Source organism: Macrotis lagotis, chromosome 1 (genome assembly GCF_037893015.1).
Source record: "Macrotis lagotis isolate mMagLag1 chromosome 1, bilby.v1.9.chrom.fasta, whole genome shotgun sequence".
Lineage (NCBI taxonomy): Eukaryota > Metazoa > Chordata > Mammalia > Peramelemorphia > Peramelidae > Macrotis > Macrotis lagotis.
This window is the reverse complement of record NC_133658.1, coordinates 406,279,406-406,306,947: the sequence shown is the minus strand read 5'-3', so window position 1 is coordinate 406,306,947 and position 27,542 is coordinate 406,279,406. Positions and strand designations below refer to the sequence as shown.

The 27,542-nt window shown below is 34.8% G+C and overlaps 1 pseudogene; it reads right to left on the bottom strand.

The window, feature by feature from the left end:
• LOC141502998 (alpha-enolase-like) overlaps positions 1-26,749 on the bottom strand; it is a 58,352-nt pseudogene extending 31,603 nt beyond the window's left edge.
• Between the last annotated feature and the right edge of the window lie 793 nt (positions 26,750-27,542).

Below are 27,542 nucleotides of genomic sequence, written 5' to 3'. Positions count from 1 at the left end.
TTCATCCTATCTTCCATTCATTTGTTCTTGAACTCTATCTTTTCTCATCAGTGTTTTGCTTATGATCTTCATCTCCTTCAATCTGCCTTCCCTTTTATCAGCTCTCTTCCCCCTTTTTCCCCTTTCTTCTCTTGCCTTTCCCTTCATTTTTTCCTTACCTTTTATCAAACCTTCTTCCTTTTCTACTCTTTACTCTCTTAATTTTCTGTAGTGTAAGATAAATTTCTGAACCCAATGAGTATTCCCTCCTTGAGTGCAATTCAATGAAAGTAAGATTCATACAACCCTTTCTTTTTCTTCTACTGTAATAATTTCTTTGCACCTCTTCATGTGACATAATTTATCCTATTCTGCCTTACCCTTTTCCCCATCCCAATACAATCCTTTTTAATGTCTTAATTTTTTTTATATTATCCCATCAAAATAAACTTATCTCCTAAAAGAGATGCATTCCTTAAGAGTTCTAAGCCTACTCCTGCCATGTAGGTATGTGGCCAATTTAATCTTACTGAATAAGATTCTTCCTCCCTGTTTTCCTTTTTTTTATGTATCTCTTGAGTCTTATGTTTGAAGATCAAATTTGTTGTTCAGCTCTGGTCATTTCATCTTGAAAATTTGAAATCCCCCAATTTTGCTAAATATCTATCTTTTCCCCTGAAAGAGTATGCTCAATTTTGTTGGTAGCTGATTCTTAATTGTAGTTCAAGCTCTCTTGCCCTTTCAGATATCAAATTCCAAGCATTCAATCCTTTAATGAATTATTTCTTTCTGATGGCCATTAGCATTTTTTCCATAACCTGATAATTTTGGAATTTGACTACAATATTTCTTGGTGTTTTAATTTTGGGATTCCTTTCAAGAGGCAATTGATGAATTCCTTCAATGATGTTTTATCCTTTGGGTTTAGGATATCAGGGCAGTTTTCCTTGAAGATTTTATTTGAAAGATGCTGTCCAGGGTCTTTTTTGCTCATAGTTTTGATTTAGTTCAATAATTCTTTTTTTAAAATGTATTTATTTATTTATTCTTATTTTGTACAAATAAGTTTTTTGTACATTAATAAAATATTCTTGTTTAAAAGTAAACATAATACCCCCCCAAAATATAGACCCACATGAGCAATAAAGTAAAGGGGGAGAGAAAAAAATTAAAATTAAAACTAAAAAAATAAAAAATAATAGTAATAATTTTAGGTATGGTCGGGTGGTGCAGTGGATGAAGCTCCAGCTGTGGAGCCAGGGGCACCCAAGGGCAAATCCGGCTCCATACACCCAACAATCACTAAGCTGTGTGACCCCATGCATGCCACCCCAACCACATTTCCCTGCAAACACTAAAAAAAAGACCCAGAATACAATAAAATAGTAATAATAAAAGTAGGGGCGGCCAGGTGGTGGACATAGCATTAGCCCTTGAGCCAAGAGTACTCAGGTCCAAATCTGGCCTCAGATACCCAACCATCACCCAGCTATGTGGCCCCAGGCAGGCTACCCAGTCCCATTTGCCCTGCAACCCCCCCAAATAATAATAATAAAAAATATGCTTTAGTCTGTGTTCCAACACCACCAGCTCTGTCACTGGTGGACCAAATTCTTTATGATAAGTCCATCACAAAAGTTACTTGCATATTTTCCCACTGTTACTATTGCTGATTGCAACTCCCTCCATTCATACTTCTCCACTGCCATATACTATATTTTCTCTCTCCTTTCATTCTGTCTCTGCGGTAGGGTAGCTGAGTGGCACAGCAGACAGATGCCTGGCCCTGGGGCCAAGAGGCCCCAAGTCCACATACCACCCCTTAGGTCCAGAATTCACCTGGCCCTATGGTCCTCATCCCAGCCCCTTACAAGAAGTAAAAAAGAAAATGTATTATATCTGACCACTCTCCTCCATCTTCTCCTCCATCACTCACATCCCCCCCTTTCCCCCCATACCCCTTCTCTCCTTCTTACTCCAGATGTCTATACCCCATTGAGTATATATGCTGTTTCCTCTCCTAGCCATTTCTGATGAGAGTGAAGATTCCCTCATTCCCCCTTGACTTCCCCCTTCCATAACACTGCAGTAGCTCATTGTAATAAAAAATCTTATTATATGAATTATCTTAGCATATTCCACCTCTCCTTTTTCTTTCTCCCATTACATTTCGCTTTTATCAATTGACTCCATTTTTACACCACATTATATCTTCAAACTCAGCTCTCTCCTTTGCTTCACCTATAAAAGCTCCTTCTACCAGTTCTATCAATTAAGAAGGTTCATATGAGTATTATCAGTATCATTTTTCTATACAGGAATACATGCAGTTCATCATCATTAAGTCCCTCGTATTTTCTCCTTCTCCTCCACTCTCTATGCTTCACATGAGTCCTGTATTTGAAGATGAAACCTTCTGTTCTGCTCTGGCCTTTCCAACAGGAACATTTGAAATTCCCCCTGGTTCATTGAAAGTCCATCTTTTTCCCTGGCATTAACTTTTCCTTTTGGACAATCCTATTTTTTTTATTATATACATATTTTATTGGTTTTCCAACTATTTATAACAGTAGCTTCTATCTTTTTTGGTAAGGTTTTGAATTTTATAATGCCCCCCTTTCCCTTCCCCTCCACAGAAATCAACCTGATATTCTTTACATTGTTTCCATGTTATTCATTGATGAAAATTGAATGTTTTGAGAGAAAAAAACACATCCTTGAGGAAGAAATAAAATATTAGAGATGGCAAAATTATGTAGTACAAAAGACAATTAAAAAAATTGGAGGTCTTTGGTCTTAGCTTAAACTCCACAGTTTTTGTCTGAATACAGATGGTATTCCCTGTCACAGATACCCTAAAATTGTCCCTAATTACTGCACAAATAGAAGGTATAAGCTCATTGAGTATGATCATCACCCCCATATTGGTCAATCCTATTTTTTTTAAAAAGGGACCTTTTATTTGTTTATCTGTCAAGTTGTATTTTTATTTTTTTCATTTAATTTTATTAAAGATATTTGAGTTTTACAATTTCCCCCCAATTTTGCTTCCCCCCCCACAGAAAGCACTCTGTCAGTCTTTACTTTGTTTCCATGTTGTACCTTGATCCAAATTGGGTGTGATGAGAGAGAAATCATATCCTTAAAGAAGAGAAGTCTAAGAGTTAACAAGATCAGACAATATGATATCTGTTTTTTTCTAAATTAAAGGGAATAGTCCTTGTACTTTGTTCAAACTCCACAGCTCCTTATCTGGATACAGATGGCACTCTCCTTTGCAGGCAGTCCAAAATTGTTCCTGATTATTGCACTGATGGAATGAGCAAATCCTTCAAGGTTGAACATCACTCCCATGTTGCTATTAGGATGTACAGTGTTTTTCTGTTTCTGCTCATCTCACTCAGCATCAGTTCATAAAAATCCCTCCAGGCTTCCCTGAAATCCCGTCCCTCCTGGTTTCTAATAGAATAATAGTGTTCCATAACAGACATATACCACAGTTTGCTAAGCCATTCCCTAATTGAAGGACATTTACTTGATTTCCAATTCTTTGCCACAGCAAACAGGGCTGCTATAAATATTTTTATAAAAGTAATACCAGTAGTGGTATTGCTGGGTCAAAGGGTATGCACATTTGTGTTGCCCTTTGGGCATAGTTCCAAATAGCTCTCCAGAAGGGTTGGATGAGTTCACAGCTCCACCAACAGTGTAATAGTGTCCCAGATTTCCCACAACGCTTCCAACAATGTTCATTATCCTTCCTGGTCATATTGGCCAATCTGAGACGTGTGAGGTGGTACCTCAGAGAAGCTTTAATTTGCATTTCTCTATTAATTAATGATTTAGAGCATTTTTTTTCATATGGCTCTGGATTGCTTTGATCTCCTCATCTGTAAATTGCCTTTGCATATCCTTTGACCATTTTGTCAATTGGAGAATGGCATTTTATTTTAAAAATATGACTCAATTCTCTGTATATTTTAGAAATGAGTCCTTTGTCAGAATCATTAGTTGTAAAGATTGTTTCCAAATTTAATACATTTCTTTTGATCTTGGTTACATTGGTTTTATCTATGCAAAATCTTTTTAATTTAATGTAATCAAAATCATCTAATTGGTTTTTGGTGATCTCCAACTCTTTCTTAGTCATAAACTGCTCCCTTTTCCATAGATCTGACAGGTAGACTAGTCCTTGATCTTCTAATTTGCTTATAGCATTGTTTTTTATGTTTATGTCCTGTAACCACTTGGTTCTTATCTTGGTAAAGGGTGTGAGGTGTTGGTCTAATCTAAGTTTCTTCCATATTAACTTTCAATTATCCCAGCAATTTTTATCAAAGAGGGAGTTTTTATCCCAATGGCCAGACTCTTTGGGTTTATCAAACAGCAGATTACTATAATCATCTCCTGTTTTTATACCTAATCTATTCCACTGGTCCACCACTCTATTTCTTAGCCAATACCAAACAGTTTCGATGACTGATGCTTTATAATATAATTTTAGATTGGGTAGGGCTAAGCCACCTTCTTTTGCACTTTTTTTCATTAAGTTCCTGGCAATTCTTGACTTTTTATTTGTCCATATGAATTTACTTACAATTTTTTTCTAACTCGTAAAAGTAATTTTTTGGAATTTTGATTGGTAGGGCACTAAACAGATAATTTAGTTTTGGCAGAATTGTCATTTTTATTATGTTAGCTCTACCTATCCATGAGCAGGTGATATTTGCCCAGTTATTTAAATCTGATTTAATTTGTGTGAGAAGTGTTTTATAATTGTTTTCAAAAAGATTCTGAGTATGTCTTGTCAAATAGACTCTGAAATATTTTATATTGTCTGAGGTTACTTTGAATGGGATTTCTCTTTCTAGCGCTTCCTGCTGTTTCTTGCTAGACATATATAGAAAAGTTGAGGATTTATGAGGGTTTATTTTATAACCTGCAACTTTGCTAAAATTGCTAATTGTTTCCCAGTAGTTTTTTGGATGATTTCTTGGGATTCTCTAGGTAGACCATCATGTCATCTGAAAAGAGTAAGAGTTTTGTCTCTTCCTTCCCAATTCTAATTCCTTCAATTTCTTTTTCTTCTCTAATTGCTGATGCTAACATTTCTAATACAATATTGAATAGTAGTGGTATTAATGGGCACCCTTGTTTCACCCCGATCTTTTTGGGAATGCCTCTAGCCTCTCCCCATTGAATATAATGCTTTTTGATGGTTTCAAATAGATACTGCTCATTATTTTAACAGTCCATTTATTCCTACACTCTCTAGTGTTTTTAATAGGAATGGATGCTACATTTATTGATATGATCATATGATTTCTGATAGGTTTGTTGTTGATATAATTGAGTATACTAACAGTTTTCTAATATTGAACCAACCCTGCATTCCTGGAATAAATCCTACTTGACCATAATGTATTATCCTAGTGATGATTTGTTGTAATCGTTTTGCTAAGATTTTATTTAGGATTTTTGCATCTATATTAAGTTGTATTTTTAGAGAATTAATTTTCATCAGTCAACTTTTATGCTTCCTTTTGCAAGAAGTTAAAGTTTTCTTGCATTTCTTTTCTCAACTTTTCTATTTGATTTTTAAAAATCCTTTTTAAACTCCTCAGAGAAGTCTTTTGGAGTTGATGATCAATTACTAGTTCCCTCTGGGACTTCAGGTGCAGTACTTTTTTTTTGCTGTACTCCTCTGAGATTGTGTTTTGCCCTTTGTTACCTTCAAAGTAGCTTTCTATCGACACGGCTTTTCTTTCACTTTTCTTACATATTTTGGACTTTGCTGTCCTATGCTTCTTGTGTTGAAAGAGGGGCCCACTCACAGTACTGTCTTGAAAATGCTAAGGGCTTGTTGACTTGATGCTCTTCCAACCCAGTTATGTTGGCTTAACAGCGTTCTGTGGTACCTGTGTTAGACCCCTTTCACCTGACTTGTGGTATTGGTCTTCTGAGTCAGGACACAGGGTCCTCTGCCACAGATCTCTTTTGTAGCTGGGAGCCTCAGATGGGCCTCTTGTGTACTCTGTCATGTTGGTCTCCCTGCTAAATGCTGTTTCACTCCCTATATTAGGTCATGCTTTCTATTACCTTAGTGTGAACAATGTTTTTGGAAGATATTTCCAGATTTCTAAAAGCTAGGAAGTGCTCTAATCTATTGTTTTTGGGGTTTTTTTTGGGGGGGGTTGTTGTTCTAGATTTAATTTAAAGGCTTGATTAATATTGTTTTTGAGGCAAGATCAGGAGAACCTATGGACATTCCTGACTTCTTTTCACCATCTTCACTCTTCTCTCTCTCCCTCAGCTAGCTCCCCTTGCCCCAGTAATTTTTATATTATCTCTGCTGGATCTATTTTTTATGTCAATTGTTTTTCAGATAAGGTATTTTACATTTTCTTCTATTTTTTCTTTTTTGAAAAAAATCGTGTTTGGCTGTTTTTCATAAAAGAATCTGAGGAAAGAGACCATAAATAACCTATAAACTTGCCATGAATATAATTTTCAACCTCAATTAAATCTCTTACCATTCCCATGAATTCTAATTTCCTTTTTTAATCATTATTTATTTAATTATTTTTTCATCCATATGTACATGCACATTTTTAAGTTACAAAATTTCCTTCTACCCTCCCTTCCCACCCCCATCCCCTCAGTGGCAAACAGTCAGGTTAGCATTGTGAAAATATATTTTTTATAAACATGTTAATAGATTAGTCATTTTGGTATGAGGAAATAGGATTAAGGGAAAGAGATATATAAGAGATCATTTTTTAAAGTGTTCATCAGATTCTGAAGGACTGATTTTTTTGTTCCCTTTGGTTTTGTTTTCCTTTCTCTGGATGGTAATAACACTGTCCATATCTCTGTTGTCTTAGTTCTCTGAACTGCTGAGAGGGGCTGCTTCTATCATGGTGGATCTCTCACAACTTTGTTAATGTGTACATTTTTCTCTTGGTTCTGCTCCCTTCACTTGGAATTGAATTTTGTAACTCATTCCATGCTTCTCTAGAGTTCTACCATTTATAGTTTTTATAGATCAATAATATTCCATAGTATTCAGGTACCATAAATTGTTTAGCCATTACTCAGTTAATGGATATCCCCTCAATTTCCAAATCTTTGCCACTACAAAAAGAACTGCTATGAGTATTTTGGAACATATGGGACTTTTCCTATTTTTTATGTTCTCTTCTGAAAATAGGCCTAGAATTGGAATTGCTGGGTCAAAGGGAATGAACATTTTTATTGATCTTTGTGCATAGTTCCATATTGCTCTCTAGAATGGTTGGATCCATTCACAACTCCACCAGCAATGCATCAATGTCCTAATCCTCCCACAACTTTTTCAACATTGATGATCATTTTCCCTTTTTCTCATCTTGGCAAATCTGATAGGTGTGAGATTATACATCAGAGTTGTTTTAATTTGCATTTCTCTAATCAATAATGATTTGGGTCATTTTCATATGATTATCTATAGCTTTAATTTCTTCTTTTGAAAACTGTCTATTCATATTTTTTGACTATCAAGTGGAGATCAATTTTAATTTTCAAGGAATTATTTCCTTTAGCTTACTTCTACATCTCCTTTTCCATTTGCCAAATTCTATTTTTAAAAGAATTGTTTTCTTTTTCCATTTTTCCAATTGTAATTTTTTGGGGCGGGGGCTTTTTTTCATTTTCCATTTGCCCAATTGTATTTTTAAAGGATTTTTCTTTTTCCATTTGCCTAATTGCATTTTTAAAGGAGTTGTTTCCTTCAATTCCAAGCTATGGAAACTCTCTTTCATACTTCTCATTTATTTTTCCAATTCTTCTATTTTATTTTTAAAATTCCTTTTTCTCTCTTCTAAGAGATCTTTTGTAACTTGAAACCAATTCATATTCCCCTTGGGGCTTCACATTAGGTCTTTTTCTAGCTTCTTCTTCTGAGATGTTGTTTTATTCTTACTGTCACAGTGACTTTTTTCTTTTTTAGTTTTTTTTTTTTTTGCAAGGCAATGGTCTTAAGTGGCTTGCCCAAGGCCACACGGCTAGGTCATTATTAAGTGTCTAAGTCCAGATTTGAACTCAGGTACTCCTGACTCCAGGGCTGGTACTCTATCCACTGTGCCACCTAGCCACCCTGTGACTTTCTATAGTTAAGACTTTCCTCTGTTTCTTACTCATTTTTAGCTTTGTTTGTGGTTTTAAAGTAGAACTCTGCTCCTGGACCATAGTAAGGCACAGACCAAAATTTCCTGAGATTATGTTGAAAACCTGTTCACCAACCTCCTACATGTTGGGGCTTCATTGTTGTTAGTTGCATCCCCACTGCTCTGGTGTTGTCTAATTTCATTGGGGTTTTTTGGGCTGAGGTTCTGGGACTGGCAATTTGAATTTTAACTTGGGTTTGGAGGCCTCTCAGTTGCCATGCTGTGTCTCTGATCTGTTTTACTGGGACCTGGGGGGCTCGGTTTGCATGTTGAGTATGGAATGAGAGTCTCCTTCTCTCTTTCCCCTGCCCCTATCTTGCTGAGTCATGCTTCTCCTGCACTGGAGTGAGTTAGACTTCCTGAAGTCCTTCCAAGGTATTTCAAGCTGAAAAATCTCCATTATGTCTTTTAGACATAATTTCTGTCATTTCAGAATCTATTTAGAGGCTTGATTAATATTGTTTCTGAGGTAATCTGGAGAGAGTTGAGTGAGGCTCCTGGCTTCTCTCCATCATTTTGGCTCTGCCCCATAAATTAAAATTTCATATTCATTTTCCTTTAAAATAAAATGTGCATGTGTGTGTATTTTTTGTGTGTGTTGAATGTGCTGAAGCCCATTACAATCGTATCTATTTATCTCACCAAATATATAATTTATGTCTGTAGGGTAATCAGAGAGTAGGAGGAGTTAAAAAAATCTGAGTAGACTATCAGAATCTTTTATCTTCATAATATTACATCATAAAGTTGAAGCAAATGTTTTTACCCAAATCATAAACTGAGTGAATCATCAAATATAGAGTGTGATCACAATGATGGTTGAAAGTAGCATGAAATGAAAAGTTATGAAGGGAATTCCTAATTTTTAATTGCTTTTAACCACAATATAGGCCATAGCGTATCTGAGCAGTCCCCCCCCCCCCACTTCTCTATTTCCATTACATCTTCAGGGGACTCTCAGGAACCTTAAACATAACAGCAGGACTCCAATTCAATAGTAAATGAATCCAGTATTGATTCCTTGTACATTCAAGTCTGTAATATAGTACGTCAACAGAGTCGCTGTTCTCAATAATAAAAATTAATATAAATTACAAAACAATTGAGAATGATCAAATAAAAGTTTGGTGTTTTTTTTTTCTTTTGGTTTGTTTGCTTTTAGTAAACTAGAATTTTAGGGAATAGACATAATGTCTAGAGAGATGAGACCAAATTTTGTAAAGTCAAAATCTGTCAGTTAAGTACTTCAAAGTATATATAGTGCTAGGGTTTTATAATCATTTTTTGTGGTTAAAATTCCAAAGACAAAGGGAGATCAGTTAATATAAGAGTTGACCCTAGAAATGTTAAGCCTATACACTTCCACTAAAAAACCAGTCAAAGCAATTTTACAACATTAGGCATAGACTATTTTGCCTCATGATAAATCATGAAATGAATACATGACTTGTCATTTAAACTCTTTCTCATCTGTAACATGGAATAATATTTACATTATGCAATTCACAAAGTTGTTTTGAGGAAAGGGCTTTGTGAAACTTAAAGGATTATAGAAATTTGACCTATTTTAGTGAGGGACATCCTCTTTTAGCACTTGTGAAGTTGAGTTTCCAGGACCACTTATGGTGGGTTACATGATCTTTGGCTCAGTGCTGAAGGAATTGGAACTGGGATGATGCAGCAATATCTTGGTTCCCGTGACAGCAGCAGAAGAAGGGAAATCAATTAAAAGGATTGAACATCGAATGGAAGTCACTCAGTAAATTTTTATAGGAAAGACATTCTCTCACTTTCTTCTTCCTTTTATCTGTCTGTCTCTCTTCTCAAACTCTATCTCTCTGTGTTTATCTCTTTGCCTCTCTCTGTGACTTTTTCTGTGTCTTTTCCCTTTTCTCTCTTTGTCTCTCTGGGACTATCTGTGGAGACAGGGAATATGAATTCCCTAGATGAGTTTCAGCTTAGGAACTGGCCCCTTTGATACTTTTCCTGCTATGTTTCCTTGATTAATGGTAAGCAAACAGTAATACTTAAATGGACATTTCCAGACTGGGAAGCAAATTTTTGAAATTAAAGAGGTTATAAGTTAATGGATCCCTTTGTTATTACAGCTAAAGGTACTGTCTCATCTACTGTGACGCTTCTCAGAAAAAAAATTATTATTGACAAAAAATAAGATCTTTCCCTTATGAGACTTCCTGGGAGACATGGACATGAAAGTACTTATTCAGACAGAACAGTTCCAAGATGGAGATAAAGGAGCTATTCAACAGTTCTATTCAGTATTCCATAATTTTGTTATAAGTATGGAAGATCATAATAGGATTTATCAACATTGATATGTTTAAATCTATCATTGTACACTGTGTTAAGCATTTCTTTTCTGTGAAGGAAAGAACAGTTCTATAGTTGATCTACTTCGTATGTTGAACTCTGAGAAAGGAACATAAAACATCAGAAAATAAAAAAGCATGATTTCCTACATGGTGCTAAAGTTTCCTGAGGAATCAACCTGATCTATATTCATGCAGTTAGAGCTAAGAGTACCATTGAATGAGTAGATGCCCTAATGTAACTGGACTAAAGTCAGGTTGTTTTATGCATATAGAATATCAACCTATGAAGGATTTGTGATTTATAAGTATGAAAACTCCTATCTACTTAGGATCATTATCTGTTGGCATCATTTATAAAATTAAAGAGTTGTATGAGGTTCAGGTGTTATGTGATTTATTCATGGCTATACATCGTATAATATCATAGGTGGCCTTTGAACCCAGGTCTTTCTGGCTTGAAATCAATTTTCAACTCTATTCACTATGTAAGGCTAATCCTGAATTTATAATATTTTTAGATTCTCAACAAATACATATTGAATTGAATTTGATCAAATTTAGTTGAATCACATGATTTATACCAGAAATAATCTAGAGTGATATAAGGAAATTTACAATGCAACATAGGTTAATGGGGTTTCATGTGCTCTTCACATAGGAAACATAAAACAAATATTTACTAATCACTTTCTGAAAGCTTATTAAATCAGTTCAACAATGATTTTTTAGTCAATTATGGGAACCCTGAGAATTTGTCTTCCAGAGTTCCATCTTTGTTCAAAGTCATTATGACTTTAACTTAAAAGTATATATTAGGAGCTACAAGCCCAGAAAAATGTCAGATCACCTGACCTTTATGTCACAAGTACAAACTGCATTTGTGACAGCTCAACTGACCTTTGTTCTAGTAGTTCCTTCATTTTCAGGGCCTCAGAATTCTGCTAGTATTCTGTGATACTCTTAACAAATCTACTCATGGACTCTTAAGAGTCAGAGCCATTAAGGTTACAAAGAGCAAAAGAGAAATTCATAAAAGATTTACACCTATAGAATATTCAGGAAGGTGGTTCTATTGGGATGCTGAGTTTCACCTAAGGGGGAGGGCATTGGAGGTGGGCAAGGATGAAATGGGGAGGCTGAATGAGAAGAAAACATAGTCAATCAGGATCTCAGAATATCATCTATAGAACTGGTAACCTACCAAACTTTCTAGTAAATTAGAATTCACCATCAATATGTTCAGCTCCATGGACTTCAAAAATCTTTTGACATCAAAATTGTTTGTGAAGTTTGGGAATTTTGAACATTTTTGTTCAAAACCACAGTACTGCAAAATTCATGTACCATGCCAAGCAAAAGCATTTCTTTGAAAGAATTTGAGTGTTAAAGTTTCTTAAAGCTAATCTTATGGAAGTACATAAAAATGATAATTTTCAGTGTTCACAAGAGAGTATTGATATCTTTTGGATTATATGTTAGAAGACCAAGATGGCAGTTAGTACAGGACCCTAAGTCTTTTTTTGTAAGCCTTCAATTAATGTTAACTGACTGACTTGATTGACCAAGAATTGAACTATTACTTTTCAATACTGATAAGTCCTCAGAGAGCAGCACCAATAGTATGATGAACAGAATGAACTTAAAATCTATAAGTCCACAGTTCTAATTCTGGCTCTGATATATCTTGCTTTATGGTGTTGGTCCTTGCTTTATGATGTTGGATAAGTCTTTTGAATTATTTGAGCCTCCATTTCTACATTTGGAAAATAGGAGTAGTAAAGTTTTATTCCACAGTTTAATGTAGCCTTAAAAATAAGATAAGGCAAATAAGTTTTCCAGTTCAATGAATGTTTTCTGCAGCTCTCTTTTCTCTGCCTTAGCTTATTCCAGGAAAAAGTTGCAAATATTAAGGATGCCATATGAATCAATTATTATTAGCAATAGTGATTTACTTAAGAAAGTGAAACACATTGAGTTTGAAATGTAATTATTGTGAATCCACAGTACTAGAATTTAATAATACCATTTCTCTGATTTTTTCTTGTATTATAGACCCATTCAGAAAACAAGTATGACATTTCTGTGTCCAGTCTATCCACAGTATATGAATACAAATGCAACAGGGTGATAGAGATAAATGGCCACTGGTGAATAGAATTCCTTAATGTTCCCTTCCTCTATACTCTACAGACCTAACCTGACACTGCAACTGACTGGAGTTGTACTTTCACTAGTAAACCAATGGATGGGCAGTGTGCAAGCCATTGAGAGAAAAGTATGCAACTGGAACTAAAAAGAGATATACTGTGGAGCAGGGAGAACCCTAGGAAGCATCCTCAAAAAATAGCTGAGCAGCAGACTGGGAGAGTTATAAAGTTGCCGAGAACAGACTCTAGAACAATAACTTCTGTCTGGGAGATGCTAATTTTGATTAACTAAACTAGTGGAGCAGAATGAAAGTTCTTGATTCCTCAGTCCCTTCCTCCCTTGTTTTCCTGCCTTTCTCTTCTTTGGAATGTGTCAGTTCCTGAAAGTTATCTCTGCTTCTTTAGTCTTTATTTACTTTTCTCTGCCTTTTTCCCCTTAAAACTGGTCTTTAAAAGTAAATTATATTAACCATTGTATTACTGATCTGCTTTTTTATTACACAAACACAGTTGTGAGGTACAATAAAAAGGAAGGGCATGGAAAGAGTAAAAGAAAGAGACAGATAATTTTTTTTTCATATTATAATACATATATCTGCTACAATAGTTTTTGTGGCTATGGGATCAAATCTAAAGAAAGAGATTAATCCACTGATTTTTACAACTTCCTCATGTAAATATTGAAAAGTAGAGCATTTGTCTCCTGAGAGGAACCAAAGGAGTGATTAAACAGAATTTCATATCATAGGTGAAGAGCTGAAGGAATGGCTAGGATGTAGAAATGTAGAAAATGGTAAAATTGACCTGCAGATGAATGAGTGAAAGACAGAGACAGAGACAGAGACAGAGACAGAGAAAGAGGTAGAAAGAAAGAGACAGATACAGAGAGAGAGGGGGTTAAAGTCTGACATAAACAATTTTCTGCCAATATTCCAAAATAGCATGACACCAATATGTAAAAATGGATAGGAGACATGTTTTTTTTTTTTTTTTTGTCAAAATCTTCTTGTTCAAGTCAGTCTCAAGGTAAGGGAAACTTGCAAAAGAAATTAAGAAAGCAACAATGGAGATTTCTCCTCAGCAGTGAATATATACATTGTATAATAAAAGTAAAGTTGTCTCCTTTGACACTATATATGAAGGGAATATATTATTGTAATTTATGTGGGAGGATTCCTTGAATACTTTGCCATAGAAGGAGTTTAAGTTGAATGTTTATTTAGCACATTTTTGACTAATAATCTTGTGGGTCCTGTAGTTGACAATGAAATGGAAAGACCTAGAAGACATGATTTCAGTCCTTCAGTAGTATGGCCATCCTATATAGGATGTTAAATTGCATAGTATATATATATATATATATATATATATATATATATGGACTACAGAAAGCCCAGATATTGTAGCCTGGCTGTACTGATTGTACATAATGCTTTTCTTATGAAGTCAATGCTACAAAAAATAAATATAATTCTTGAAAAGTGGGTGAGGGTTTTCATCTCTTAAAAACCAGTGATGAGAGAACTCTGATTTCTAAATGTCTGATCTAGGAATCTTCTCTCCAAACAGGCACAGTGGATATGGGGGGGGGGAGATGAGGTGGAGTTCCAAGGAAAAGCTACAAGTGCCTAAGGAAAAAGAGGATTTTGGAAAATAACTAGCCCAACTCCATGACTGATTCATGTTTACCTTTTACACTATCCTTAATTGATAGTCAATTTTTTTTACTTATTTCTTGCCTTATTTCTACTTGAACACCTACAGTGATGGCAACCTCACTACCTCATCTGACAGTTCTCCTCAGCAAGTATGATGTCTTTTTAATTTCTTCCTTCTCTCACAGGGGAGACCGGCTTTGAATGTCAGTCTGGAAATGACTACAAAAAGTCATTAATATATCAACTCCCCTCTCCATCTTGACAGCTACCCACTGAGAGAATGGAACCAAAATAGAAACATAAAGTGAAAGATTTAGAAAATAAGTGAGAGTCTATTTGTTTAACAAGTGTCTAAAACTTGATCATATTTTTGTACTTTATGCTTTTATTTCTACCTCTAAGTCCCAAATATCCCAACATTGCAGAAGAATGGTACATATGTTCCCTTATTGGGCATCAGTTTTTTAATTAATGTGGTGCCCTGACAGTCAGAATGCCTATCATGCTGGGCATCATCTGTTAATTAAAAATCTCAAGGAGAGTCATCCCAGAGTCAAACAATGTCTGGCAGGACTTTCCAGTCAAAAGGGACCATAAGTATCTCTTCAGTTTTTCATCAGTCCCTGGTTGGCAGTTGTCACAAAATTCAGCTTTTTTGCTTTTACCATAAATCAAATGCCAAAATGAAAAATTAGTGCCATTATCATTTATAGACTTTCTTACATCACTGAATTCCATTACATAGTCATACCTGGTTCCCTGTTCTTAACCCTCTTATGCTGTGAGAAGCAAAGCAAAATAATTGAAAGAGCAAAGAACTTTAGGCCAGAAGAAATGGGTTCATTTCCTGATTTTACTAAGTTTAAAAACATTGAAAAAGACAATAACATTGAATTTTCTCTTCCTTAAAATGGGAATAATAATATTTTTACTTTTTACTTTGGAGGAGTGTTAGAACAAGGAGATAATTTTGTAAATGATGAAATAGCTACAAAATTATAATCATAAGACTGTTGTGTTATATGTATACATACATACTATATGTATGCATGTATTTGAAAGTATAAGAAGGACTAAGACAGATCCCATATGTCCATTGTTCCTGTTGTAAAAATAATTGATAGTGCCATTTTATGTGTGAAGGACAACACAGAATAGTTAATATACTTTTGACAGTTTCTCAAATGAACAGTGGTGGGAACTATGATTAGTCTAAAAAGAAAGAAAGATAAAGGTCTAGGAATTTTAGTGGAATTGGATGGCAAATTAATAGGAGTATGATTTGGTAGCCAAGGAAGTTAGTTCAAGTTCAAGTTACATTAAGAGATGTATAGACAACAAGAATAAGGAAGTGATCATTCTGCCTTACTCTACCCTGTCAGGCAACAACTGGAATATTATGTTCAGTTCTGAGGATGACAAGTTAGGAATGACATTGGTAGATCGGAAAGTGTCAAAAGAAGGTTAACTAAGATGATGGTTGATATTGAGTTTTTGCCACATGATAAATGATCAGTTGAAAGAACTGGGAATGTTTAGCCTAGAAAAGAGACAAGCGGCATAACAAATCTTTTTTCAAGTGTTTGCCACTTGGAAAAGAGATTTGGCTTTTTTTTGGTTTGGTTTAACTGGGTAGAATCAGGAGAAATGAGGGGCAGTTTCTGAGGAAAACTTGAACTTGATGAAAGAAAAATTTCCCAAATTAAAACATTTATATAAAATGATGCAGGAAAAATATCCTAACCCTTTCACCTCACACAAGTTGGGCTAGTTTTTTCTTAAATGATATTGACATATTTCTTGAAAATATGTTGGTTCAGGGAAACTTAAGTACAGACTGAAAGCATTACTTATTCACTGAGTTTAAAGCAACCACAAGGAGTACTGGGGTGCATTGATGCTGGTAAATCATAAAGGGTAGGGTAACTCAAGAATGGAGATTCACTTAATTTGAATCACCTCAAGGAATCCACAATGCCTATCCTTTCTGAATACTTTTGTCCTACTATGTCTAAGTAAATCTCTTTTGGTTAACTGTTGAATGGCCTAAAAGTGTTTTGTTGCTGTTGTGTTTTTTTATTATTATTCAATATTCTATATTGGAAGAGAGGGAGAGACACAGACATAGATAGAGATGCAGAGAGAGAGAGAGAGAGAGAGAGAGAGAGAGAGAGAGAGAGAGAGGAAGAGACAGAGACAGAGAAAAATGTAAGAGGAAGAAACAGAGAGAACTCTGCCAGCATTTTCTGATATGTTTAGAGGTTGGAATCTGGGCAGTGCAGACTTGGTTCTGCTCATGTGATTATTACTCATGAGATAATGGAGGGGATTGTGAAAATTAACTCTCTTCCCACTTCCCTGATGTCTACATATGGTCAGAATTTCTACAGTTTCTCTATTGCTTTAAGATATCATTATTTCTTGAACTGATTTCTACAAAACTAGGATTGATTATATTGTATTTTGTGATGTATTACTTAATTTTTCTGTGAAGGAGTTCAAGGGAAGAAGCCAGTGAATAGTCTTTTAGTACAAAATATCAGGAAAAAACTTATTTTCTTCCTCTTTCCACCCCAAGCTAATCAGGAACTGAGTCAAGTAAGAAAATGTTATGATTTTGGTTTTCAATAATAATCCATATAAACTTTCCAATAGTCCAAAGAGAGCCATGCAACTTGGGATCATTCACCTCTAGGTTATGGAGTAAAGAGTAATAAGTCAGTTACCTTAGAGTTGTGGACCTTTCAATGCAAATTCTGGTATAGGAGAGAAGGGTAGAGTGGAGGCATAAACCAAGGGAAAATTATGCCTCCTGGGTTGCCAAGTGTGAGACAATAGGTCTGGGAAAAAAATGATCTGATATTAGAGTGGAGTTGTTCCCTCACCTAAACTTTCAAACTTGGCCTAATAGCACTAGTTAAATAATCTGCTTGTTACATAAATATCGCAGGATAAATCATATTCTTATATACTCTAAAGCTTACTACTGCCCATCTGCTCCTGGGCAAAGTGCATATGATACACATGTTGCATATTGACAGAGTGGGAAAAGTTATTGGATCTAAACAGTATCTACATGTGGTAAGCACTCTCTTTTAAATTCAAGGAAGCAGCAGTGTCAAGGAAAAATCATGGGATGAAGACTGACAGATGCACTCTCATATCCCAGAATATCCTTTCTAACAACTAATCAAGGAGGTTATAGACTAAAGAAGATATTCTTCATCCTGCCTATCCCCAAATATAGGTAAAATTCTAGATTGTATAGAGAATTCCACTGGACAGAGGGTTAGATTGATTGATATCTATCTATGCTCAGGAACATGCTTATCTAGTGTGTTGTGACAAGACAGTCATAGAGTGGTATAGGAGTTCCTGGAGGAGGAACCATTCAGTAGAGGAGTTACTGAACCAACTCTCTTGGATATAAAAGAAAGGAAAGAAACACACAGTAAATGCCTACCATGTGATAAGCAATATGCTTAGTACTGTGAAAATATTATCTCATTTAATCTTCTCAGCCCATTATGTAGTTAAAGAAGCTGATTCAGCCTTTGATCCAGGGCCTTACCTAGGTCACACAACTAGCAAGATCAAATTTGTACACAAGTCTTCTTGACTCTAGGACTGGTTCTCTCTCCACCATCTGCCTGTCCCTAAATAGATAAAGTGGGCTCATCTATCAAGCAGGAAGTTAGAATAGAGACAAAATCAAAGTGAGGAAAAATGTACTCAAACTTTCCCCTCCATTGTTACTAGATTCAGACTTGAGGCACATCCAATGTTTCTAGGAAAAATGGATTGAGTGATAAATTCATGAATCAGAAAATAGTTTATGATCTTCTCACAAGAAGAAGAGATTCTGTATAGACCCAGAATGAAGTTTCTGAGCCATAGGATTCCATTATTTATTTTAACACTACATTTGAAGAGATCTTTCCACTCTCCAAAGTTCTTTGATAATAAATTTGTTTTACAATTATTCTGCAAGTTCAATCAAACCACCAATATGCATTTATTACTTATTATGTACCAGGCACTGCTAAACTGCTTCTGTCCTCAAGGACCTTATAGACAACAATAATTCTAGATTGCACTTCAGAAAAAAAATAAAACTATCACAAGATAATTCGTGAAAGAAAACTAAGGTTCAAGCTTATTATTTTTTCTACATCTTTGGTATCTTCCCTTCTTTGAGATACATTGAGAATCAATCCCTCAATCTCTTCACAATTATGGCACCTTCAGGTTCTCCTGATTCCATATATACATGTCACTTTCTATATACACTTGGTCCAATTTGCCTGCTTTTTGATCTTTGTTCTTTTCAATGCTATTTCTACTTTACCTATAACCATATCCAGGAGAGTGTAATAAATATGAGAGTACAAATATAGTACTTGATTAGTGATAAGTTTGTTACAATATTTTTTGCAGATATTTATTTCCATTTTCTTCAGTATGCTATCTCTCCATCTTCATTCTTAAATGCCCTCGGGATGGTTTTGCTTAGGTGGTCTTTTGCCAAGCACTATTTAAGCTAGTTTTACTCTGCACTGTTAATTTCTGATTCACAAAACAATACTGTTCATATTCATCCATCATCTTTCCTTATAAGATTTTACAAATGAGCTTATAGTCTAAACTAGCATTATTTTTAGCTAACACCTCTTTCCACTTGCTATGGAAAGTGTTTACTGGTTTAAGAATTTTTAGATTCTTTTTTATCTTCTTGTTATGGCAATATAAGAGTAATTCAGGGAAGCATTGGAAGGCTTGTACTGGTGCTGAGTAAAGAAGGCAGAACCAGAAAATACTATTTATACAGGAATTACAATCTTAATGTAGAAGGGGGTAGTGCTTCTTTTGTGTTTTAATGGAACAGAGGCTTCCATGAGTTCAAGATGAGGAGGGAGTACAATCCAAACATGAAGGATTTCTAGAGAAATAGAACAGATGTGGAAAGTGTGAGAAAAATAAAGAGAATAAGTTTGACTGGACCATAGATTTTATCTTATTTTTTACATAAATATTTTATCAGTTTTCCAATTATATAACACAGTAGTTTCTACCTATCATTTTTTGTAAGATTTTGAATTTTATGATTTCCCCCTCCCTTATTTCTTCCTCTCCCCCACAGAAGACTAATAATCTTTACACTGTTTTCAAGCTATGCATTGATCAAACTTGAATGTGTTGAGAGAAAAAAATATCCTTGAGGAAGAAATAAAATATTAGAGATAGCAAAATTATGTAGTACATAAGACAACTTTTTTAAAAAAATTGAAGGTAGTAATCTTTGGTCTTTGTTAACTCCATAGTTCTTTGTCTGGATACATATAGTATTCTCCATAACAGACACCCTAAAATTGTCCCTAATTATTGCACTGATGGAATGTGCAAGTCCCTGATGTTGTGGTCTTCTTTGAAAATGAAGGACAAACATTATAAATTACCTATCTAATGAAGATTCTGTGAGTTAAGTCCTAAGGGACTAGCAGAGTTTCCAAAAGGAACAATTCCATTAATAAAACAATTTGCCAAAGGAAAAAAAGTGAAATAGCAATACAAAAGCTCAAATCCAGCAAATAACCCTTCAACTAAACATGATCCCACATAGGAACATATGATGCTGCTGGAGGTGAAATCATTTTCAGAGATCCCAATCAAAATTGACATCATCCTTTATTATGATACCTCATTCAGGCAACTGACTTTTCCAATCTCTGAGTTCTTCTTGTAAGGTAACGTCTCCACAATATTTTCATCCTTTTCAAATGTAGCCTGAGGAAGGCTCTCTCATGCTGTGTTATCCTTTATGCATCAGCACATCGGGAGAGAAGGGAAGCTGGTGGGGTTGCTGCAGTACCCTAATTACACACACACTGCGTTGACCTGTGGGAAGATTTATTACTTTTTGTCCTTTAGACTCCAGCCTGGGTTCAAATAATGTTTTCCTTTCAACCCAAACAACCCCTGAGAATAGAAATTGGAATCTACAAACCCAAGCCAATACCTTTGAATAGCTGCATGTAGGACATGTAATAGTGATTGCTCCAGAGCATCCTGCTTCTTAGACAACCTGTCATTGTTTTCCCCATCCTTTGTCTCCATAGTGACCTCAAGATGTAAGTCTGAGATTTTTTTCTTTCTCCTTACTATTGTCTACTTTCTTGAAGGAAAAGTAGCAATTCCACTGAAGCTGTACAAGGTTTAAGTTGTTTTGAGTCTGAGTTTCTGCAGGAAGAAAGTGCAAAGGAAATTTGGATCATTAGGTATTGGTGGACAGTACTTCTTCAGAATTCAGAACCCTCTAACTTTTCACAGCTGAATTGTATCTACAAAGTTTCTGAATAATTGTCTCCATTCTGCATTCACCTTGTTGTATAGACCTGTCCCAAAATCTCTCTAAGGCATAATAAGGCATGGTTTGACAATAATTGTGGTGAAAATAATTACACAGGTGGAAGAGTTCTCTATTTAATTTGGTATATGTCTCTCTATAGTTGTCATTATGCATTCTTTTTGTCGCATGAGAAATATTGATGAAATGTGTCCAATGTAATTAAAAATGGATTCATAATGGAAATGCCAATTGAATGAACATAACTAATAACTATGTGAGTTCATATAATTACTTTTTAAATGGTCTAAAGATCTGATAGAGAAAGTTTTGATGATCATATTACAGTATTTCAGAAATGTACATCAATGGCAAATTCATAAATCAATTAGAAGAGTCTGGTGTGGGGGAAGTAGAAAGAAAGTAGAGATCTGAAGAAAGAAAGAGAGTGATGAAAAGAAATGAAGAAAAAAAGAGAAATGAGAACTGATGCTACCTGGGTCTGCTCTAGAGTTTTATATGCTTTCAACTTTTCATTAATGAACTAGATGGAAATATAGTTCTATGTCTGTATGTCTGTCAACATATGTATGTATATATTATGTATTTATCTATCTCCAACTGTCTTGATACATATTGGCCACTGGATTTAGATGACTTTAGAAGAGAAAGTGAGGTTGATGACTTTGTACAACATACCCTCTCAAATTCAGTTTTCTTGCATATCATGGTATTACCTTTCTGATGTCATGATCAAGGACAAATATCAACCTTTGGCAATAATGGGAGAGTCCCACTACCTTTTAGTTTCTCTTTCTTCTCCCCTCCCCTCATCTCCCCTTCTCTTCCTCCCCTCTCTTCCTTCCTTCCTTCCTTCCTTCCTTCCTTCCTTCCTTCCTTCCTTCCTTCCTAAATTCCTTCCTAGCTTCCTAACTTCCTTCTTCTTTCTTTCCTTCTTTTACCTTTCTTTCTTTCTTTCTTTCTTTCTTTCTTTCTTTCTTTCTTTCTTTCTCTCTCTCTCTCTCTCTCTCTCTCTCTCTCTCTCTCTCTCTCTCTCTTTTTCTTTTTTTCTTTCTAGGCCTGGCATAATTTCTTGGGAATTACCTCTCTCAACTCATTCTGCTTCTCATCAATTGACCAATAAAGGGTCCAGTTGGTGATTTTTGGGGTTCTGATTGGTTCCTAGTGAATGTAAATAAAACCCAGAGGGTCTTCCTCTTCCAGACTGATTTTTTGTTTATGGATTCTTAACCTCTTTTCCTCATCTCTCTCTTATGTAACCGTAATGACTGAATGATCATTGGCTCAGTCAAACTATGATCTGGAAGAAAGACCTAATTTTATCCTGATTCAGGTGTATTCACTAGACCCAGATGACTCCAGAAGAGAAAGTTAGACTAGTGAGTTTGCACAACACTTCCTCGCTCAAATCAAGTTTGCTTACTTGCCTTGACATCATTTCCCCGATGTCATGTCCTCTTTTCAGATATTACCAAGCTGAGAAAAAAGTTAAAGAACAAGATAGCAATACAGATTACCATGGAAAGCTTAGAAAGTGATAAGAAACAAAGCTTTAATTCAAATAAAAATGTTATGGTATGATGCAAAAGATTAACTCTGGGTAAATCCATGAAGATAGGTCCTGATAATTCAGGGTGAACAGTGCAAGGATGCATTCTTTTTTCACCTTGCTCTTCTTATGACTCATGTTATTCTTTTTCATTTTCTTCTTCCTGTAGTTTCTCTTCTTCTCCTCTTGTTCTCTTTTCCTTTCCCTTCTCCCTTTTCCTCCTCTTCCTCCTACTGCTCCTCTTATTTTTCCTCTTCCTCCTTTTCCTCTTGCTCTCTTTTTTGTTATGTACTAAGAACAAAACATAGAAAAATGTGAATAAATATCTTACTGAACTGCCATAAGATTTACACTGAACATTAGACATGATAGAAATATTGTGACATAGAAATAGGGAAGAGCATCTGAGACAAAAATTGTCAACCCCTAGAAGCTGATGAATTTTGTGTTCCAAATATGTGATTATCTGGAATAAGACACTAGGATATTGTATATAGAATTCTGCTCCTGGAAATCTGATGTGAAATGAAGTATCTATTGTCACTGCCTCCTCTCTTCCCCTCAGCAGACTCTATTTCCCCCCAATTCTAAACCTTGTATAGAAAAACAAATTCTTAATTTAGTCAATACTGTCCTAAACAGTTGTTTTCAAGTCCTTTCAAATCCTGTACAGGGATAGACCAGTATTGCCAGATCCCAGAGTCCAAATGTTATTGAAACCTTTCAGGACTAATATGTACATTAGAATGTTGGTCCTCAGGCCAAAAGAAAACTCCAGGTGTCCAAATCCTTGCAGATCTTCTCACACATTTGAACTCTTTCTTTGCTGTTGGCATTTTCAAAGCTCCTGGTAGATTTTACACTAGGCAAGTCCTGAACTCTTTCCCTTAGGAGTTTGAAGCCTGAATTGAAAACACATAATATTTAGTTAAGAAAATCTATTTAGATTATAAATGACAGAGTTTTACACAAGGGACACACAACTTGTTTATTAACTTATAATTGACTTTTTCTCCATTATAATGCATCATGTAAGGTATTATTACAGTGTTGATTTCCATTTCTTTTTATTTTGCTTGTATTCGACCTAAATTATCCCATTCATTACTATGAAATAACATTTCTATGATTGATATTATATATATATATACATACATATATGTGTGTGTATACATGTCCTTAATACTTATTATGTATTAATTTATTTTGTTCTTGATAAACATATTTTTCAGGTAAATAAAGAAAATATTTTCTTACATAAGCATGCTATCTCTTTTCACTTTCTTAATTGGTGTGATTTCTATTCTTTTGTTTTTCTAGGATGCTTAAAATTAAGACATTAATAAATATTTGAGAAATCAATCAATAGTAATTACTTATTAAATGTTATTACCTTTGTAGTGAATACAATGGCAAAACAATTCTATATCTGACCTCAAAGTTCTTATGATTCATCACTCATTCCACTATTTTTTATTTCTAGTTTATTTTAATCTGATCTTAAAAAATAATTAAATAACTTTCCATTTTCTTCTATTGGTACTCTTTAGAGAATGACATCTTTTGAATTCAACCCTATCTCATCCTCTCTCAGACCTATACAGAAGCCTCCTCATTTCAAGGAAGACTTAGGAAATTTTGCAACTTCCAGGAGAATATAAGCATGCTTTCCATCAAACACTTATTCCACGTTCCTCCCATCACTTGGCATCATATTTTAATTGACCTATGATAAATTAGATTATTAAATAAAAATCAGTTTAGGGTAACATGATGTTGTTTTTTTGTATTCTTTGAAGTTGAGGTCTTAGGCAGATCATAGGAATTCCTTTTTTCTACTCTCTTAGCTCACCTTCCATACAAATTCATATTTCTGAGGCTTCAAAGCACAGATTAAACAACTTTATGTCAACAGGTACTGAATAAAATCTGAGTAATCATTCTTGGTGAATTATATACTTGTAACAGGACATATACTGCTTCACTTGAAATTTCTTAGATGGCATTTGGGTCCATGGCATGTTGTGCATTGGGTAATTAAACTACTTGAGTTATGAATTTTCTTGAAGATGATATGGCCTTAAAGGAAGGTGGCCTAGCTCTGTCAGATCTAAAACTATACTATAAAGTAGCAGTCATCAAAACTGGTACTGGTTAAGAAATAGAGTAATGGATCAGTGAATTAGGTTTCAAAAGAAACCATAGTAACTGACTACAGCAATGTACTATTTGACAAACCTAAAGACATCAACTTCTGGGATAAGAACTCATTTTTTGACAAAAAATTGTTGGAAAAATGTAAAATAGTTTGGCAAAAACCAGGCACAGACCCACATCTCACAACCTATACCAAAATAAAATGAAAATGGGTATAGAATTTAGACATGAGGGTGACACCATAGATAACTTAATAGACCAAGAAATACTCTGTCAGATCTATGGAAGAGGGTTAAAATTATGACCAAACAAGAATTAGATTCCATCACAAACTACAAAATAAAGATTTTGACTATATTAAATTAAAAAGGTTTTGCATTGATAAAATCAATGCTGCTAAAACTAGAAGAAAAGCAAAAATCTGGGAAACAATCTTCACAACCAGGAGTCTTGATAAAGGTCTTATTTCTAAAATATAGAAAATTGCATCAATGTTATAAGGTCACAAGTTATTCTCCAATTGATAAATGATCAAAAGATATGAATAAACAGTTTTCAAATGAAGAAATTAAAGCTATATATAATCATAAGAAAAAATGCTCCAAATCATTAATGATTAGAGAAATGTAAATTAAAACAGCAGTAAGGTATCACCTCATACCTCACAGATTGGCCAAGATGAGAAAATGAAAATGATCAATGTTGGAGAGGTTGTGGGAGGATTGGGACATTAATGCATTGCTGGTGGAATTGTGAATGAATCCAACCATTCAGGAGAGCAATATGGAATTATGCCCAAAGAGTACTGAAACTGTTTATACCCTTTGATGCAGCAATTCCAATTCTGTATATATGCAGAAAAAAATATAAAAAAGGGAAAAATCCTACATGTTCCAAAATATTCATATCAGCTCTTTTTGTAGTAGCAAAGAATTGGAAATTGAAGGAATGCCCAGCAATTGGGAAATAGCTAAACAAGTTCTGGTACATGAATACTATGGAATATTATTGTTCTATGAGAAACCATAAATGGTCCAACTCTAGAGAAGCATGGAAAGACTTACAAGATCTGATGCTGAGTGAAGGGAGCAGAGTCAAGAGAATAATGTATACAATAACAACATTATTTGATGTTACACCTTAATGGAAGCAGCTACTCTCAGCAGTTCAGAGAGCTAGGACCACAGTATTGGACTGGTTATGGACAATGTTATCCCTAATCAGAGGAAGAAAAACAAAATAAAACAAAACAAAAAACCCCAGCCCCTTCAGAATATGATGAACACTTTATAAAATTTATCTCTTCTGTATCTCTTTTCCTTAGTCCTAAATCATCATACCGAAAATTACTAATACGTAAGCATGTTTATCAAAAATATGTATGTAAAATGCTAACTTGACTGTTTGCCACTGAGGGGATGGGGATGGGAAGGAAAGGTGAAAGGAAATTTTGTAACTTAAAAATATATGTGTGCATATGGATAAAAATTTTAAAAAAAGGTATGTCCCGATTCTAGATTTTGTTTTTGTTCCTGCTAAGTTATTTTTTGCCTTTTCAAGACAATGGGGTTAAGTGACTTGCCCAAGGTCACACAGCTAGGTAATTATTAAGTATTTGGGGCTGGATTTGAACTCAGGTCCCCCTGACTACAGGGTTGGTACTCTATCCACTGTGCCACCTAGCTCCCCCCCCCATTCCTGACAAATTTTGCATTCAGTTTATTTTCAAAATCTTGATGCTGAAAAAAATTGATCTTAGCAAGGAATCAGTTAAAAATCTTCTCCCATAAGACTTTGTCTATTGTAAGATCCTTCTACTTCCTGAGTATGTACCTGTTGAAATGACCTGTCACCATAAAAATGTTGCCTTGATTTTTGGTAATGAAAATTCTTAATGGTAATGAAAACTAAAATTTATATACATTTTAAGGTTTTAATAGTGCTTTACATATATTATCTCATTTGATTTTAAGAACATCCTGTAAAGGAAGAGTTATTATCTCCATTTTTGCAGATGAAGAAATAGAGTAAGCAATTTTTGCAGGCTCACATAGCTAGTAAGCATCTGAAGCAATACTAGAATTCAAACCTTTTGGACTCCAGTTCTGGCACTCATATCCATTATAGTTACTTGATACCTCCTCTAGAGATAAATACTTGCTTCTGTGACTCTACTGCTTTTCTCCAGCCAAGCAGAACATTCTGTCAGTGTTTTACTTTAAATCCACTGCAAATGGTTACAGCACTTCTTCCATACATCTGGTGACATCTCGGGTCAAGAACACCTACTCCACACCAACTCTGGGCTTTCTCTTGAGTCAAGTATCCAGAATCATCATTCAAGGCTTCCAGAGTCATGGTATAATTGTACCTGGATAGTGTCAACAACTCTGGTACTTTTTGTAGAATTGTTAAAATCTAATATAATTATAAGTACATAAAATTAGCATGGCTTAGAAAATAAAGTATTGGACTGTCATGAAGACTTAGATTTAGCTCCTGCTTCAGACATTTGCTATCAGTCTAACCTTGTGAAAGGCATCTAATTTATCTTGGCCTCAGTTTCCTTATTTATATACAATATAGAGTTGAACTTTCCTCTTAATTTTCATTTAGTTCTAATATTATAATCCTCTTAGCTCCAAAATAGAATCTCAGCTTCTTTCATGTCTTCTGGAGATGTAAGTTTAAATCCACAAGAGTCACAACCCTTTCTCTTTGTCTCTGATTCTTAGGGATCTTCATTCTACAGCTATGTTTATTACCTGTCATCATGGATCATATGGACAGAGAAGATGGATTCTCAGATTTACTACCACTGATGAGACACTTTCAGTTCCAGTTTTCTGTGGTGATTTACTTTGTAGCATTCAAGTTTGCTCTGTGTTGAAAATTGACTTTTCTTTTTTCTCTGAAGACCCCAAATTTTCAGATTTACCAACGGCCAATGTCGTAGGGCACCTGCTTTCAATTGATTTCCTTTGGTTGATAATTTCCTAAGAAACTCCATCATCAAAAATGTTTTTTAGCTTCATCCAAAATGTTGTTTGTCAGAATATAAATCAGTGGGTTTTTATACATATATATTTGGAATCCATCACTATACATATATCCTCATACTTATCACTGACAGCTAAATTGAATACCAAAA